General features: G+C 36.0%; 1 pseudogene; it reads right to left on the bottom strand.

Annotated features, from left to right (window-relative positions):
• Positions 1-12,577: 12,577 nt before the first annotated feature.
• LOC132672095 (general transcription factor 3C polypeptide 6 pseudogene) lies at positions 12,578-13,323 on the bottom strand (annotated as a pseudogene).
• Between the last annotated feature and the right edge of the window lie 5,851 nt (positions 13,324-19,174).

Raw genomic sequence — 19,174 nt, 5'->3', positions numbered from 1 at the left:
GGCGGGTGCCGGGGAAAGTGCCCTCGCGCGCGGGATGGGTGTGGGGGTGAGGAGGGGCGGGGGCTGAGGAGCTGGGCGGGAGCCCGGGCTCTGGGGTGGCTCCTCTGCGGGATCCCGAGCCCAGGCGGTGCGGACCAAGTGGCTGCCACTCCCTCTCCCCTCCTCCGGAAAGGAGGGCGTGTTCCGGAGGGTCATTTTCCATTCTGACTTCCCTGGGCTCTGGTTCGAAGCAGGGGATGGGGAAACTGGGAGGGTCCCAGGGCATCTTGTTTTCAGATGGAGCAGCGGAAGTCCAACAGACCGGAAGGGTCTAGAATTCTTGTCTTCCCAGACTGGCCCGAAGTGGTTTCTTGTGCCTCTCACGGAGTAGAGGGGCTATCTCCCACTGCGTCCCATGGGCCTTGGGTGGAGGCTGGTTCCAGCTGCCCTGGTGAGGGGTTCTCTGAAGAAGACTTTTCAGGAAAGTTTCCGAAGTCATTTTTAAATTCATATCCCTTTCGCTTAAAAATGGGGTTAAAATGAAAGACTCTAAGAGTTGTCCAAAACAATGAAGTATCGCACAAGCCAGACAAGATAGTTTTCCTTGTAGATGTAACTAGGTTGCTTACCCACCCAAATCCCCTATTCTAGCGTCACAAAAAATTTTGCTGTAAGTTTAATATTATCTATCATTTATCTATCTATCCATCCCTAGATAGCTATATTTAATGCCTAGATTATTTACATATGAACGGATATAGTTACACATGCATAGCATAGAGTTATATTTATTTATCTAGATATATAGATGGATTGGTAGATATAAATATCTGCTTATTTATATACATTCTTTCTTGGGCCCAGCCTGGGGACTCCCCAAGCACCCCCCCACCCAACCCCCACCGACCCTCCCGCTACCCCTTATATACCCTTGTATATACCTTGTATACCCCTTATATACATTTGTGAGTGTATGTAAAAAGATAGAATAGCAACAAGTCCCTCTGGCCACGTTTTGCTTTCTTTCCACGTTGAAACATGCCAATGTATTAACCAGTGAAATATGAAAATCTAGTAACTGATAGAATAAGTAAGAGTAGTTCTTAACTACTGTCCACTTCTTGCAAGGTGAAATTTCACACCATCCCCCATTTTCTTATGCTGCATTTGAAAGTTAACTTTCAAATTTATGTCACTACCCCTTTTCTTTGTTCTCTGTATAAACACTAACTACATCAGATCACCTTGTTTGAGATAAGAAGTCCCATGGAATTCAAATTGAAATTAAGACAAGGGAGAAGGGTCTGCGTGAACAGTTATCTCATTTAGTTTGAATGATTAGCTCACTGCTTTTCTGGAAAAGGTTTAGATAACCTTTCAATGTCACTCCATTTTTTTTTTTTTTTTTTTACATGAGGGGTTATGAATTTAAGCAATTTTAAGGAACTGATAGAAGGAAAACATAGATGGAATTTCATATTATTACTCAAGTGCTTTTCTTTTTTTTTTTTTTAAGTTTTTTTAATGTTTATTTATTTTTGAGAATGAGAGAGACAGAATATGAGCTGATGAGGGGCAGAGAGAGGGAGACACATAATCTGAAGCAGGTTCCAGGCTCTGAGCTGTCAGCACAGAGCCTGATGCCAGGCTTGAACCCACAGACCGCAGGATCATGACCTGAGCTGAAGTCTAATGCTTAACTGACTGAGCCACCCAAGGGCCCCTCAAGTGCTTTTCAATAGAAATTCATTCATTCATTCTTGATTTTGTATTTGACAGTTATGTATAAGTCAATTTCTGATTCTGGACTTAGGCCACAGAGTAATTTCTGTCTTTCTTACCAGAATACACTTCAGGTCAAAATGATAAAAATCTTGTGGTTGTAGCAGGGCATATGTGGGCAGTGATAGTGTTTGAAATAGTGCACAAGGCTAAGGTCCTGAGGGCTAGACTCAAATCCAAAGAGGGACAAAAGAGGTGGCTGTCCTCAGAGAAACATCACCATGGCTTTCAGCTACAAGAATCAGGAAGGCAGCCAGGGCACAAAGCTCTCTGTGGGGCCCACCTAATCCACTTTAAGAAGCCAGATTTGCCAGCTTCTAGATTCAGTGCCAGATCTGGGAAGGTACGATGACCTTGAAGGTGGCCAAAACAATTCTGACCTGGCAGAGCAGCTATCTTTCATGACAGAAAGCACCAGTCGAAAATAACAATTGCTGATGTATTGAGCCTACTTCTGTGGAGACATTTCCTCATTTGCTGAGCCCTTTGAGCTCCTGCTTCTGATCTGATCAGGATGCTGCTTGTGATTTTCTGCTGTAGGATGTCTGCTCCAGACACCCACTCCTCTTTTGTCTTTAATATGCACCTCTTCTTCTGCTCTTCTAAGAATATGTGAAGTACATGGCAATGGAAGTTCAACTTCAGCTTTGGACAATAAAAAAAGAAGGTTTTGCCTTTCCAAATCATTTATTTATTTAACAGAAATTTCCTAAGCGCCTTTTATGTTCCAAGCACTGTTCTGAGTACTAAGAAGCATGTGGAAAATTATATAGTCCCTGCCCTCAAGCAATTTATCATTAGTGAAAGGAAAGCAGGAACAAACAAGCAAAAGCTCTACTTGAATATACTATTATAAATACTGGCAAAGACGTGTCATATCTACGCACACAGATTTTAGAGAAAACACACAAAAAGGCTTTGATAAGACTGGGGTATTGTTCTTGGAGGAAGGGGAGATTTATACATTCAACAAATGCAATGTGAGGACCTACTCTGTGCTAGGAATTACGAAAGGTGTGAGGTGAATAGCCTGAAATGAAGACAGCCCTGTCCTCATCGAGTTTATAGTCTATGGCCTTTCTACTCAAACTATGGTCCATGAAACAAGTGTCAAACATCATCTCTATTTCTTTTTCTTTTGTTTTTATAACATTGGTAATTTGAGAAGGACATCACTTGGTATACACACATTGAACATCACTCAGATATGAATGACAATGCATAATAAGATTTTGAAGGATCCGTCTTCTTTAAGCCATTATCCTTCATCATGTCTCAGTTTCCTCATACAATTTTTACTTGAACCTTTCATAATTTCTAATTGATTACATTCAGCTTCAATTATAATTTTGCCCTGTCATTTGCAAACCAGGGTGATCATCAACAGTCACAGAGTACTTTAAAAACTGTGGATCCTAGGGCCCCACAGCAAAAATTATGATTCAGTAAATCTTGGGTAAGAGTTCAAAAATTTCTTTTTAAATAGACTATTTTTTAAGAGTATCTTAGGTTCACAGAAAAATTGAATAGAAGGTATTTCCCAAATACTCCCTCCCTGATATGTACACCTTCCACTGTTATCAATACCATCCTCAGCACTACCACAACCCAGGGGTACATTTGTTACAATAGATGGGCCTATACTGACACATAATTATCACCAACAGTCAATTGTTTATGTTAGATTTCACTCTTGGTGTTCTTTCTGTGGGTTTGGATAAATGTACAATGACATGTATCCACCATTATAGTGTCATACAGAGTAGTTTCACTGCCCTAAAAATAATCTGTACTCTACTGGTTCATTCCTTCCTCACTAACCTGTGGCAACCAGTAATCTTTTTGCTGTCTTCATAGTTTTGCTTTTTTAGAATGTCATATAGTTGAAATCAAATGGTATGTAGCCTTGTCAAGTTGGCTTCATTCACTTAGTAATGTGCATTTATGTTTCCTCTATGCCTTTCAATAGCTTGATAGCTCATTACTTTTTAGTGCTAAATAATATTCCATTGTCTGGTTGTATCAGTTTTTTTTTTTTTTTTTTTTTTTTTTTTTTTTTTTTTTTTATCTATCAACCTACTGAAGAACATCTTGTTTACTTCCAAGTTTGGGCAATTATGAGTAAAGCTGCTATGAACATCTATGTGCAGTTTTCTGTGTAGACATAAGTTTTCAACTCCTTTGGGTAAATACCAAGGGGCATGAGTGCAGGATCACATGATAAGAGTATGTTCAGTTTTGTAAGAAACTGTCAAACTATCTTCCAAAATGTCTACACCAATTTTTACTCCAATCAGCAATAAATGAGAGTTCCTATTGCTCCACACTCCCAGCAGCATTTGGTGTTGTCAGTGTTCTGAAGTCTAGCCCTTCTAATAGATGTATACTATTATATTTTTATTTTAATTTGCATTTACCTTGATACATATGACACAGATAATCTTTTCATATTCTCATTTTCCATCTGTATATCTTCCTTTATGAGGTGTTGTTTAAGACTTTTAGCCCATTTTTAAATGTTATTTTCTTGTTGTTGGATTTTAAGAGTTCTCTGTATCTTTTGTTGGATTTTAAGAGTTCTCTGTATCTCTATCTTTATTACCTATGTATTCATAAAAATTTTCTTCCAGTCTGTGTTTTTTTTTGATTGTCTAGACAATGTCTTTTGCAGGGCAGAAAATTTTAATTTAATAAAGTACAGCTTATCAATTATATCTTTCATGGATTGTGTCTTTGATGTTGTATATAAAAAAGTCATCTTCATAGCCAAGGTTATCTAAATTTCCCCTGTTATCTTCTAGGACTTTTATAGTTGTGTGTTTTACATATAGGCTTGGGATCCATTTTGTGCTAATGTCTGTGAAGAGTGTAAGGTCTGTGACTACATTCATGTGTGTGTGTGTGTGGGGGGGGGGAGCGGGTTCAAGGACCATTTGTTGAAAAGCCTACCTTTGCTTAATTACATTGCCTTTACTCCTTTGTCAAAGATCAGTTATCAGTTGATTACATTTATGTGGGTCTTTTTCTGGGCTCCCTATTCTTTTCTATTAATGTATTTATCTATTCTTTCACCAATACCATTTGGTCTCATTGCTGTAGCTTTATAGCAAGTCATAAAGTTGAGTAGTGTAGGTCCTCTAACTTTGTTTTTCTCCTGCAATATTGTGTTGGCTTTTCTGGGTCTTTTGCCTCTCCATATAAACTTGAGAATCAGTTTCTCAACATCCCCAAAAATAACTTCTGGGATTTTGACTGGAATTATATTGACTGTATAGATCAAATTGAGAAGAACTGACATCTTGACAATATTAAGTCTTCCTTTCTTATCCATGAACATAGGATATCTCTCCATTTACTTACTTCTTTCATCAGTTATATAGTTTTTATCCCATAGATTTTGTACATGTTTTTTTTATTATATCTGTATTATTTTAGGGGTACTAATGTGTTATTGTGATTTTAATTTCAGATTCCACTTGTTCATTGTGTTTATAGGTATATAGGAAAGCAGAATTTTTTTTTGAAGGCTTCCTGGTGATTTTGATAATCAGCTAAGTTGGGGATCCTACTGCTTTTCAGGATGGAAAAAGTTTTGAAGTCAAACCACACAACTTTAGATGATATTTGCTAGTTATGGGAACTTCAGAAAATTATTTTGCCTTTTTTGAGTTTTAATTATTTTCCTCTAAAATGGAAATAAAAAAATGTGCAAGGTTATTGTTGATTTCATAGGAATGTAATGATTGGGACAGTATTTTTTTTTTTTTTTATTTAAAATTTTTTTTTTTCAACTTTTTTTTTTAATTTATTTTTGGTACAGAGAGAGACAGAGCATGAACGGGGGAGGGGCAGAGAGAGGGAGACACAGAATCGGAAACAGGCTCCAGGCTCCGAGCCGTCAGCCCAGAGCCTGACGCGGGGCTCGAACTCACAGACCGGGAGATCGTGACCTGGCTGAAGTCGGACGCTTAACCGACTGCGCCACCCAGGCGCCCCGGGACAGTATTTTTTAAAACACTAAGTGCAACACGTATTTTCCCACTGGTGATCAGTATACAGTAGGTAATTGCTGCCTCAGCTGTAACTTCTGTTATTGCTGCTTGATTCACTGTTGAACTGCTGATGTTCCAGCCTCTGGTAGCAGTTAATTACACAACTATTGTGGTGGATAAATGTTCCTGACCATTTCCTTACCTAATGTTGAAGAAATGTTTTGCTAATAACCTCAGAGCTGCTTCAGAAGCTCATATATTACATGAACCACATCATAGACTAAGGCGCAAATTCTACTTCTTGATCCATTTTTAGCTAAAGCCAATTTATGCCTTTGTAGGTAGGGCTGGAAGGACAGGTAAAAATTCACTTTCATAGAGATACATGTGGAAGAGACATCCAACTTCATCATCTTCCTGACACTCAGTCCTCACCAACAGTCCCCAGAAACTTTTCAGTGAAACCCTCTTCACCTTGGTCACCTTGTATAAGGCTAACCCCTTTTCATCCAAGAGAAACTTCCATGATCCTTTGTCTACATGCAGCCAGAGTGATATGTCCCTCTTCCAGGCTGTTTTCCCATGGCACTTACTGCTACCTATTGATGGTCAACAGATCATATGTTTATTTTTCTATTAGCCTGTGAACTCTGTGAAGGGAAAGATCACATTCCATAAATTTTATCTAGTCACACTTAGCACTGTGCCTGGAATACTACTAGTCAAAAATTTAGTTGAGCTGAACTGCCTTATTCTTTTACAGAAGGAAAATTGAGACTCAAAGTAAATGAAGACCTGAGTGCATTAGAATAGACCTCCATGTGCTGACAATAACACTCAAATTAATCACTTGGAAACAAATCAATTAGATTCAAATGCAATTGCTAGCAAATGCCAAGTTTTTTCCTTCTATCCTTATGATAAATGGCACATGATGACTAAATCTTCATATATTTGAAACAAGAAGTTATATGGGAATTATATAATTGTATAGCCTCATCATAGTTTTTAAAAGTATAACAGTGATGAGTAATGTATTTTAGGGTCACCCTCTATTGGTGGTGTCAAAGTCATTCTGTGAAACCATTGTTATTCTTGGTAGTAGCAGAAGACATTTTTCCTTATGTTTTTTTCCTAACATTATATTATGAAAATACTCAAAAAAACATTCAAGTTGAAACACATATCAAAGTTAATACTTGTATAGCCACAATTTAGATTCTTTCAGAACATTTCTTTTTATCATATCTATCTTCTACCTATTCATCAATTTATCTCATTTGTTTGATGCATTTGAAAACAAATGACATAAGTACAATTCCCCCTGAACAAACATATCATTAACTAGAGTTCACTAATTGTTTACAGTTGTTTCCTTTCCTATGGAGGTAAAATTTACATGCACTGAAATTCATGAATCTTGAGAGTGTATTAGCTGATTTTTGGTAAAAGCAAAGACCAATGTAACCAGACCCTGATGAAGATATAAAACATTACTTTGCACCCCATAAAGTCTCTTATACCCCTTCTGAACCAATCCTTGCCATTGTTCCAAAAAGACAAGTGAAGTTCTAAATTTTCTTCTACTGTGGATTAATTTTGCCTATTCTAGAACTTCATGTAAATGGAAACACAATGTATGTACTTCCACCCAGCATATGTTTTTTTTTGAGATTCATCAACGTTGCTGACTGAATAAGCAATGTGTTCCTTTTTTGCTGTAATTTTCCATTGTGTGAATATATCACAGTTGATAATCTATTGATAGGCATCTGGGTGCGTTCAATTTTTGATTATTATGGGTAAAGCTGCTATGAACAGCTATTTTTGTGGTTACAGGTTTTTATTCCTCTTGGGTAAATGCCTAAAAGTGGTATTTCTGGGTCACAGAAAATGTATACTTAGATTTTGTTTTTAATGCCAGATCATTTCCCAAAGTAGAGGTACCATTTTACACTCCCACCAACAACGTATAAGATTTTGCTTCATATCCTTGCCAGCATATATATATATATATATATATATATATATATATATATATATAATTTTCCTTTTAATTTTGGCCATTCTGGCTTTATGTAGAGATGTGTCATTGTGAGTTTATTTTTCATTTTGTTGATGTGCTTAATGATTAATAGTATGTCTTCTTTTGGGGTACTTGTTGGCTCAGTTAATAGAGAATGTGACTTTTGATCTCAGGGTTGTGAGTTCCAGTCCCATGTTGGGGGTAGAGATTACTTTAAAAAAAGAAAATCTTTAAAAAAAAATAGTATGTCTTCTTTTGTGAAATATACATTCAATTTTGTTTCCATTTGTGATGAGTTACTTGTTTTTAAAAAAATTATTTTGTTGTAGACCTTCTTTATATATCTATTTTACCTTTTTAAAAATGTTTGTTTATTTGTTTTTAGAGAGATGTAGAAAGATCGTGAGCATGAGTGGGAGAAGGGCTGAGAGACAGGGAGAGAGAAAATCCCAAGGAGGCTCCACACTGTCAGCACAGAGCTTGACATTGGGTTCGATCTCACAAACTGTGAAATCATGACCTGAGCCAAAATCAAGAGTTAAATGCTTAACAGACTGAGCCACCCAAGTGCCCCTATATATCTATTTATTTATTGAAGATCAGGAGTTTTTCATTCTGATCAAATCTAATTTTTCTCTTTAGTTTTATTAAAGTAGTTGAGTAGTTTTTTTTAGTTTCTAGTTTGTTTAGTTTCTTTTGTTCCTCTAAGACTTTATAGCTCCAAAGAATCTTCTCTAATATTTTCTTTAAAAAGCTTTATAATTTTAGGTTTTACATTTAGTTCTATAATCTATCTCAAATTAATTTTGTGTATGGTATCAGGAAATTTTACATTATTAAAATTTTTTTCTGCCCCAATCTCTCTTTTTTCCACATCTGTGTCTCCATGAAAGATTTTTGAAATTTATTCCTCAGATTCTTAAGATTCTAGTTGTATTTTCAGTTTATCCCCTTAGTATTGCAGAATAGATCATTCTTATTGAGATACATTTAAGTTCACTGACTTTTGAAATTTTGGTGTGGGGGGTCATCTCTATTGTACTTTTACTCTATCCAATATTTTTTTAAAAACGCACACATTGTATTTTATAGTTCTGGTATTTCTACTTGTTACCTTTAAATTGTTATCTCTGCTGAATTCCCTATCTTTCCAGTATGACATATTTTCTTTATGTAGTCAAACATAGTTAAAAATAGGTATGTTAGTGTCCTGGTCTGCTAATGGCAGCATCTGGGTCACCTACAGTTTATTTCCTGTTACTATCTTTTCTACTGGGAATTTTTCACATTTGTTTTTCATTATTAATTATGTTGAGTAGTTTGGTTTGTATCCTAGATAATATGAATGACAGATTTTGGATTTTGGTATATTCTTCCAAAGAATTTTGCTATATATGATGTTTTCATATCCAAATACTGGACTTGTCTCTCTGTTTTTAAAACATATTTTTAAATTTTAATTGAAGTATAGTTAGCTTACAATATTATGTTTCAGATGTGCAACATAGTGATTTGGCAATTATATACATTATAAAATGTTCGCCACAAGTGTAGTTACCATTTTTGCCGTACAAAGTTATTACAATATTATCTACATCCCCTATGCTGCACTTTACATCTCTGTGAGTTATTTGTTTTATAACTGAGAGTTTGTCCCTCTTCATCCTTTTCACCTATTTTGCTCATCATCCCACCCTCCTTCCCTCTGTCAATACCAGGTTGTTCTCTGTATTTGTGATTTTATTTCTGTTTTTTAAAACAGAATATATATATATATATATATATATATATATATATATATAATGTAATGTGTATATATGTGTGTATACACATTCCATTATATACATTATATATATAAAAATATATATATATATTTATATATATAATCTTCTTTATCCATTCATCTATCAATAGACAGATTTCTTCCATACTCTGGATATTATAAATAATGCTGCAATAACATAGGGGTGCACATATCTTTTAAAATTAGCATTTTTTTTCTTGGGATAAACATCCAGAAGTGGAATTACTAGATCATATGGTATCTCTATTTTTAATATGTTGAGGAACCTCCACATTGTTTCCCACAGTGGCTGTACCAATTTACATTCCTACCAACAGTGCATGACTGTTCCTTTTTCTCCACATCTTTGCCAACACTTATATCTTGTCTTTTTTTTTTCTTCTTCTTCTTCAGAATATAAGACTTTATTAACTTCTTCAATGTAAGGTATGTTGCAGACTTTGAGTATGGAATTCTCTCTTGTCCAGCAAGACAGCAGATGCAGAATTAAATACAAGAGAGGCGAATGTCTGGGAGGAGACAAGAACCCCGAGTATGGGTCCTTGCTCCCTATTTATTAGGATCAAAAGGCTTACAAATGTGATGGATGTTCAGAAAGAGACAATAAAACAATGATCATTAAATCCAGTGTGTGAGAGAAAGGGGGTTTTGAAGATATGTGGTGTTAGGGGTTTGGGTCAATACAAAACAAAACCCTGGTGTTGAGCAGGTGGCTGTTTATGGCAGGCACCAGGCATCCTGTCTGTTTATCTTAACTTGCCTAGGGGGTAAGATAGATAGAGCATGCTACCTCAGGGTCAACAAGGCACTTTTCTTTTGCTAATTAGCTCCAGGCAGTTTCACCCGTCTGCTGTGGTCTATTGCCCTGTTTACCACTTCTCAGATGCTTTCATCCTGTGGAAGCAGCTTTCTGCTTTTGTTCTATGCTGGGGGCACTTTTTCTGTTTGTCTATTCTTGGATGCTTTCGTCCTAAACTGTGTTAAGCCATTGGTGCAGGCTCAGGGAATTCCTAACCTTACTCCCCAATAAGGTAGAACTACACTGCAGTCTAGATCAGTTCCTTTTGCAAGATTACAAATCTCAAGAATCTTCCATTCTACTTCCTTGGACTTTTCTCTATTTTTCAAAATGCATAATGAATTAAGTAGGATTATGTGTGGCTAATACAGAGTGACTTAAAGAAGAGAAAAGTTACTTCTCTCTCACATAAAAGGCCAGAAGTAGATAGTTGCAGTGCCTTATCTACCTGAACAGCAGCAGTAGTCACAGGTTTGTAATGGTATTCACACTTACAGTACCCAATAGGCTTCATGGGACTGAACCCGGCACCAGGCTCACTTAATTTCATACGAACCAGCACAGCAGCTTGAGGCTTGTTGCAATAGGAGGCTCTACTCTGGCACCCAATTGTCAGTTCAGGTGTAAGGGAACAAGATGATTTGGGTGGGTGCACAAGCCACACTGGTTTAGAAACTTCAGTCTCCTCAAGAAGCAATATTTCTTGTAACATCCATGAGTGTAGTTTCCAGGGATTTTTGTAATAAGAAACACAGCACTTAAAGAAGCCCAAAGTCCATATTTTCCAATGGGCAGAGTTGTCATAGCCTTCTTGGTCTAGATACAGTTTACCAATAAGGGGATATTTTTAATTATAAACACTATTGCCTGACATCGCAGTTGACATTCTATTGTTATTTTATCTAGTAGATTTCCAGAGAAAACAATGCCAAAAGGTAATCTTGAAGTCATTTTACCAGGAAGAAAAAGATTATTATTAATCTATTAAAGGTTATTATTAACCTTCTTTATTCTTGTCAGTACAGGGCACTATCATCAAGATCCATTATTATTATTAATTACTATTATTATTATTGTTATTATTATTTTTAATTTCAGAGATGCAGAGTGAGGTCAGGGGCAAAAGGAGAGAGAGAATACTTAGTGCAGAGTCTGACGTGAGTCTCAATACCATGACCCTGGGATCATGACCTGACCTGAAATCAAAATTGGACCCTGAATTGACTGAGCCATCCAAGTACTACAGAGTCCAATATTCTATCTATTGCTCTGCCATTCATAACTTCTATTTCCAAGGTTACTTTATAGTCCAAAAAGCCTCCTGAATATCTAGCCACCATGTTCATGTTTCAGCAAGAAGAAAGAGAAGATGAACTGGCCCATTTCCCTTCATGCCTTAAAGTTTAAGGTAGCTTTCCAGAAGCATTTATCACTCAATACTTATAATTCCATGTCACTGGCCAGAACTTAGCCATGTGACCACATATACACATCGCTAACCAGAATAATTCTGGGATTTTGTTACAAACCCAAAAAAGAAAGAACAGATATTGAGTGAGGTAATTAGCAAGTTGGGTCAGAGATAGGATGATGGAAGAAACAGGAGACAGTCAAAGAATGAGAGAGACTTGACCATTAGTGGTTTTGAAGAGAGCCAGGGAATGTAGGCAGGCTCTAGAAGCTGGGCACAGTTCTCAGATGACAGCAAGAAAATGGGACCTTGATTCTTCAATTGAAAAGAATTGAAATCTGCCAGCAACTGAATGAACAAGGAAATATAATCCCCCACTCCCAACCTCCAGAAAAGAATGAAGTCCTGTCAACACTTTAATTTTAGCCCAGCCCATGTCAGATGGCTGACCTACAAAGCTGCAAGATAATACACTTCTGTCATTTTAAGCCACTAAGTTCATGGTGATTTGTGATGGCTGAAAAACAAAAGCAAAAACAAAAACAAAACAAAAAAACTTTTACACTTACCTTAATAAAACTTCCAATGTAAAGAACTTATCAGTGATGGGTCCCTATAGTCATTTATACCAAATTTTAAACTTTCAACTCATATCTCATCCTTAATGATTCTGGTATATTAAACTGTGCTATATTGGAAATGTGTGTATAGCCAACAAAACTAGTAAAATAGTAAAAAACTGAAAGTTACACGATAATTTTATATAAAAACTCCAAAAAGTTCATTAGTAGTTGTTATAAGAAACATTTCTTCTAGGAGTGATTTCTAAGGCAATAGAAGTGAGTTTTATGAGTTTCCATAAAAACAGAACCTCTGTCTCAGAAGAAGGGATATCAATAAGAGGACCAGGCTTCTCTATTTCCAAGTTCAGTGGTTTCCCCTGTTCATAACTCAGGTTTGAATTATCTTTCATTTTAATCTCTTCCTCTTCCACTTCCAAAGGTTTGTCTGAGGCTGAAGGCTTATTATCTTCATTTTCATGCAGAAAGCTAAAATCATGTTGGGTCTATAGAAGAAATTGTTGTCCTTGATTTGTAGCCATTCCACATCACCTGTTTTCTTCTCCTTCCCTCTTTTCTGTCAGAAGAGTCCTTGTCATGCTGAGTTTCTTCATTGTATGGCATTTTATCTTAGCACTGTTTTTTTATTGCCCTCTGTATCATCATATTCAACATTTTCTTCAGATACAATCCAGGTCCCAAGAGTGTCTTCATACTCTCCATACTATTCTTCATAGCTGTCCACTTGAAGAATAGGCCTCTCAGTGTCAATTCCTAGAACTTTGCATTTATTTTCACATTTTGATAGAAAGTCTGAATCAATAATTCCAGACAATTCCACCAAAACCCACTGCTCTACCTCTTCTTCTTCCTCTTCCTTCTCCTCCCAGCTCCTCTCATCAGTGGCCACCCTAATCCTGCACCTCTTTGGGACCTCTGAATCAGTGGCCATGCTCTCCAGGGCTACCATCTTGAGTAGAGGCCTATCTTGTGTTTTTGATCCTAGCCATTCTGACTGAGTCAGGTGATATCTCTTTGTGGTTTGGATTTGGATTTTCCCTGATGTTGAGCACATTTTCATGTACCTGTTGGTCATCTGTATGTCTTCTTTGGAAAAATGTCTGTTCAAGTCATTTTTCACTTTTTAGTTTGTGTGTGTGTGTGTGTGTGTGTGTGTGTGTGTGTGTGTTTATGTGTGTTGAGTTGTGAGTTCTTTAAATATTTTCAATATTAACCTCTTATCTGATGTATCATTTGCAAATATCTTTTCCCATTCTGTTGGTTGCTTTTTCATTTTGATAATGGTTTCCTTCACCATGTAATAGTTTTCTAGCTTGATGTAGTCCCAATTCCTTATTTTTTGCTTTTGTTTCCTTTGCTTTGAGGAGACAGGTCCAGAAAAATATTGCCAATACCAGTGTTTAAGAGTTTATTGTCTATATTTTCTGTGAGGAGTTTTATGGTTTCAGGTCTTACATTTAGGTCTTTAATTAACTTTGTATTTATTTTGTATATGGTGTAAGAAAGTGGCCCCAGTGTCATTTTTTAGCATGTAGCTGTCCAGTTTTGCCAACACCATTTATTGAAGAGATGGTATTTTTCCCTTTTTTAAAAATATATATTTAAATGTTTATTTATTTATTTTGAGAGAGAGAGAGAGAGAGAGAGAGAGAGAGAGGCATAGAGGGGAGAGGGGAGGGATGGAGAGAGAGAATCCTAAGCAGTCTCTGTGCTGATGTAGGGCTTGATCTCACAAAATATGATATCATGACCTGAGCCAAAATCAAGAGTTGGATGCTTAACCTACTGAGCCACCCAGATGCCCTGATCTTGTTCCTATTGTGTATTATTGCCTCGTTAGTCATGTATTAATTGATCATGTAAGTGTGGGCTTATTTCTGTGCTCTTTATTCTGTTCCATTGATCTGTATGTCTGTTTTTAGGCCAGTACCATATTGTTTTAGTATTTGCTTTCTAGTATAGTTTGAAATCAGAGGATTTGATATCTCCAGCTTTGTTCTTTTTCTCAACGTTGCTTTGGTTATGTGGGATCTTTTGCGGTTCCATAGAAATTTTTGGAGTATATGTTCTGTTCTGTGAAAATGCCATTGGTATTTTAATAAGGATTTCACTGAATATATAAGTTGCTTTGGATAGTATGGACATTTTAAGAATATTAATTCTTCCAATCTGTGAGAAGAGAATATCTTTCCATTCATTTGTGTTGTCTTCAATTTCTTTCATCAATATCTTGTAGTTTCCAGAGTAAAGGTCTTTAAGTTCCTTGGTTAAATTTATTCCTTTTCCCATTTTAGGGGTGCCTGGGTGGCTCAGTCAGTTAAACGTCCGACTTCAGCTCAGGTCATGATCTCACTGTTCATGGGTTCAAGCCCCACATGGGGCTCTGTGCTGACAGCTCAGAGCCTGGAGTCTGCTTCAGATTCTGTGTTTCCTTCTCTCTATACCCTTCCTCCACTCATGCTCTGTCTCTCTCTGGCTTGCAGAAATAAATAAACATTATAAAAATTAAAAAAAATTGTTTCTAGGTATTTTATCCCTTTTGATCCAACTGTAAATAGAATTGTTTTTATTAATTTCTCTTTCTTATAGTTCATTATTAGTGTATAGAAACACAACTGATTTCTGCATCTCAGTTTTGTATCCTGAAACTTTACTGTATTTATTTATTCGAATAACTCCTTAGTGGAGTCTTGATGGTTTTCAATATGTAGTATCATATCATCTGCAAATAGTGACAGTTTTACTTCTTTCTTAACAATTTGAATGTCTTTTGTTTTGTTTTATTTATTTATTTATTCATTCATTCATTCATTCATTCATTGTCTTATTGCTGTGGCTAGGACTTCCAGTACTATGTTGAAAAAAGGTGCTAAGAGTGGACATCTTTCTTTGTTCTTGATCTTGGAAAACTTTTCACCATTAGGTATGATGTCAGCTGTGTGTTTGTCTTATATAGTCTTTATTATGTTGAAGTATGTTTTCTATAAACTCACAGTGGAACTTCTTTCAAAATTGGAGTCAGTCCTCTCAAACCTGCTTCTGTCTTATCAATTAAGTTTATGTAATATTCTAAATCCTTTGTTGTCATTTCAACAATCTTCACAGCATCTTCAAGAGTAAATTCCATCTCAAGAAACCACTTTCTTTGCACATCCATAAGAAGCAGTTCCTCATCTGTTCAAGTTTTATCATGAGATTGCACCAAATCAGTCATATATTCAGGCCCCACTTCTAATTGTAGTTCTCTTGCTATTTCCACCATTTCTGAGTTATTTCCTCCACTGAAGTCTTGAACCCTAACAGTTATCCATGGGGACTAGAATCAGATTCTTGCAAACTTTTGTTATTGTTGATATTTTGACCTCTTCCCATGAATCACAAATGTTCTAAATGGCAGCTAGAATGGTGAATCCTTTCTGAAAGGTTTTCAATGGACTTTTCCTGGGTCTATCAGAGGAATCACCATCTATGGCAGCTGTATATAGACTTATAAAATATATTTCTTAAATAATAAGACTTGAAAGTCAAAATGGCTCCTTGATCCATGAACTATAGAATGGATGTTGTGTTAGCAGGCATGAAAACAACATTCATCTTGCTGTACATCTCAATCAGAGCTGTTGGGTGACCAGATGCATTGTCAATGACCAGAAACATTTTAAAAGGAATTTTTCCCCCTAAGTAGTAGGTCTCAACAGTGAGCTTAAAATATTTGGTAAACCATGTTGCAAACATATGTGCTGTCATACAGCCTTTGTTTTTCCATTTACAGATCACAGGCAGAGTATACTTCTTAATGGCCCTAGGATTTTTGTAATGGTACATGAGCCCTTGCTTCAACTTAAGTCACCAGCTGCATTAGCCTCTAACAAGAGAGTCAGCCTGTCCTTTGAAGCTTTGAAGCCAGGCATTGACTTCTTCTCTCTAGCTTGACTTCTCTCTAGCTATGAAAGTCCTAATCCATCTTCTTCCAATAGAAGGCTGTTTCATCTACATTAAAACTATATTGTTTAGTGTAACCACCTTTGTTCACTACCTTAGCTAAATATTTTGGATAACTTGCTCTAGTTTCTACATCAGCACTTGCTGCTTCGCCTTGCACTTTTCTGTTATGGAGGAAGCTTCTTTCCTTAAATCTTATGAACAAACCTTTGCTAGCTTCAAACTTTACTTCTTCAGCTTCCTCACTTCTCTCATTCTTTAAAGAATTGAGTTGGGGTCTTGCTCTGGATTAGGCTGTGGCTTAAGGGAATGTTTTGGCTGTTTGATTTTGTATCCAGACCACTAACACTGTCTCCATATCAGCAATAAGGCTGCTTCACATTCCTATCATCAACTGCACTTATCCACTGTTCATTAGAAACACTTTTAATTTTCTTCAAGAACTTTCCCTTTGCATTTTCAACTTGGTTATTTGGTGCCAGAGGCCTAGCTTTCAGCTTATCTCTGCTTTTGAATAGTCTTCCTCACTGAGCTTAATCATTTCTAGTTTTGGATTTAAAGTGAGAGTTGTGTGACTCTTCCTTTCACTTGAACACTTGGAGGTAGTTGTAAAATTATTAATTGGTCTAATGTCAATATTGTTTTGTCTCAGGGAATAGGGAGGCCTGAGGAGAGGGAGAGATGGCCAGTCAGTGAAGCAGTCTTAACACACATAACATTTATTGATTAAGCTCACTGCCTTATATAAGTACACTTCATGGCACCCCAAAACAATTACAATAGTAACTTTAAGCTCACTGATCACAGATCACCATAATAAATATAATCATAATGAAGAAGTTTGAAGTATTACAATAATTACCAAAATGTGACACAAAGATATTAAGGGAGCAAATGTTGTTGGAAAACTGGTACTGATAGACTTACTGAACACAAGGGTGGCACAAGCCTTGATTTGTAAGACACATAATATCTGCAAAGCTCAATAAAGCGAAGTATAAGAAAATAAAGGCTGCTGTACATGAACCTATACGTGTGATAACATGGCACATGCATGAATACACACATTCACAAATAAGTACAAGTGAAAATAGGAAAATCTGAATAAGGTTAATAGATGGTATCAATGTCAATATCATTGCTGTGATATTGTAGTACTGTAGTATATGTACTACAGTTTTGCAAGATATCATTGGGGTAAATGAAAAAATGTTACATATCAGTAATATTCATACTACATATGTATACATAGTATACTATTCATACTACATATGAATGTATAGTTGTCTCAATAAAAATTTCACTTAAAAAATTTATCCTGTTTGTGTGTGTTGGAGGGGTGGGGAGAAAAGACACTCCAGATAGTAAAAACATTTGTAAATCATACGTCTGATGAAAGACTTGTGTCCAGAATATAAAGAATTGTTACATATTAGAGGTCCCAAGAGAGAAAGAGAACAAAAAGGACATATTTTATATAATTATATATAATATATAATATGTATAAAATTATATAAAATATATATAACAGAGCCAAAATTATATATATGTGTGTGTATGTGTATATATATATATAATAGATTTATAATATATTATAAATATATGATAGATGTATATCCCAGCTTGCAGTCATGCAGAAAACAAAGCCAATCTTCCTCTGTCTTTTTCTCTGTTTAGGTCCTCACTGAATTGGATGATGCCTACCCATTGGGGGAGGGCCATCTGCTATATACTTAGTTCACCAGTTCAAAAGCTAATATCTTTGGAAACACCCTCATGGACATCCCTAGAAATATCTGGGCATTCTGTGGGTCAGTCAAATCGACACATATAATTAACCATTACACAACTCAATACTAAAAAAGGCAAATAACTCAATTTTGTAAATGGGCAAAGTATCCAAGGAGACATTTCCCAAAGAAGAATGACTAATGAGCATATGGAAAGATGCTCTACATAATTTGTCATTAGAGGAACGCATATTAAATGGAAGTCAAAACCTCAATGAGATACATACTTACTAGCATGGCAGCAATAAAAAAGATAACAGCAAGTGTTGAGAAGAATGTGTAGAAACTGGTATCTCACACATTAGTGGCAGAAACATAAAATGATACAACCACTTTAGAAAATAATTTGACAAGTTTTGAAAGCTTTAAATAATAAACATAATATACAATGCAGCAACTTCAGACAACTTAAAACAGGAATTCACACAAAAGTTTATATGTAAATATAAAGATTTATATGTAAATGTTCATATTAGCATTATTCATATTAGTCTAAAAGTAGGTACTCCAAATATCCATAAACTGGTGAATGAATAAACAATACATGGTATAACAATACAATGGAATATACTACTTAATAATAAAAGGAATGAAGTACTGATACAACCTAATACATGTATGAATCTCAAAAACATAGTAAGTGAAAGAATGCCAGACTCAAAAGACTGTATATTTGTGATTCTATGCAATGATAAGTCTTGAGTGGCAGAAAGGAAATCATTATTTGCCTGTGGCTGGTGAGCAGAGAGGGAATTAATTGCATACTGGCGTGAGGAAACTTTTTTGGGCTAAAGAAAATATTCTAAAACTCAAATGCAGTATTGTCACACAACTCTGTATATTTACCAAAAATTCACTGAATTACACTTAAAATAGGGATTTCTCTTAAATACGGAGAACAAACAGGTGGTTGCCACAGGTGAGGTGGGGGGGTGGAGGTGAAATCGATAAAGGGGATTAACAGTACATTTCTCCTGATGAGCACTGAGAAATGCATAGAATTGTTGAATTATTATGTTGTACAAACTAATATAACACTGCATGCTAATTATACTTGAATAAAAAAAA

The sequence above is a fragment of the Panthera onca genome, chromosome A3 (assembly GCF_046562875.1).
Source record: "Panthera onca isolate mPanOnc1 chromosome A3, mPanOnc1 haplotype 2, whole genome shotgun sequence".
NCBI lineage: Eukaryota > Metazoa > Chordata > Mammalia > Carnivora > Felidae > Panthera > Panthera onca.
This window is presented reverse-complemented; position numbering and strand designations above follow the sequence as displayed.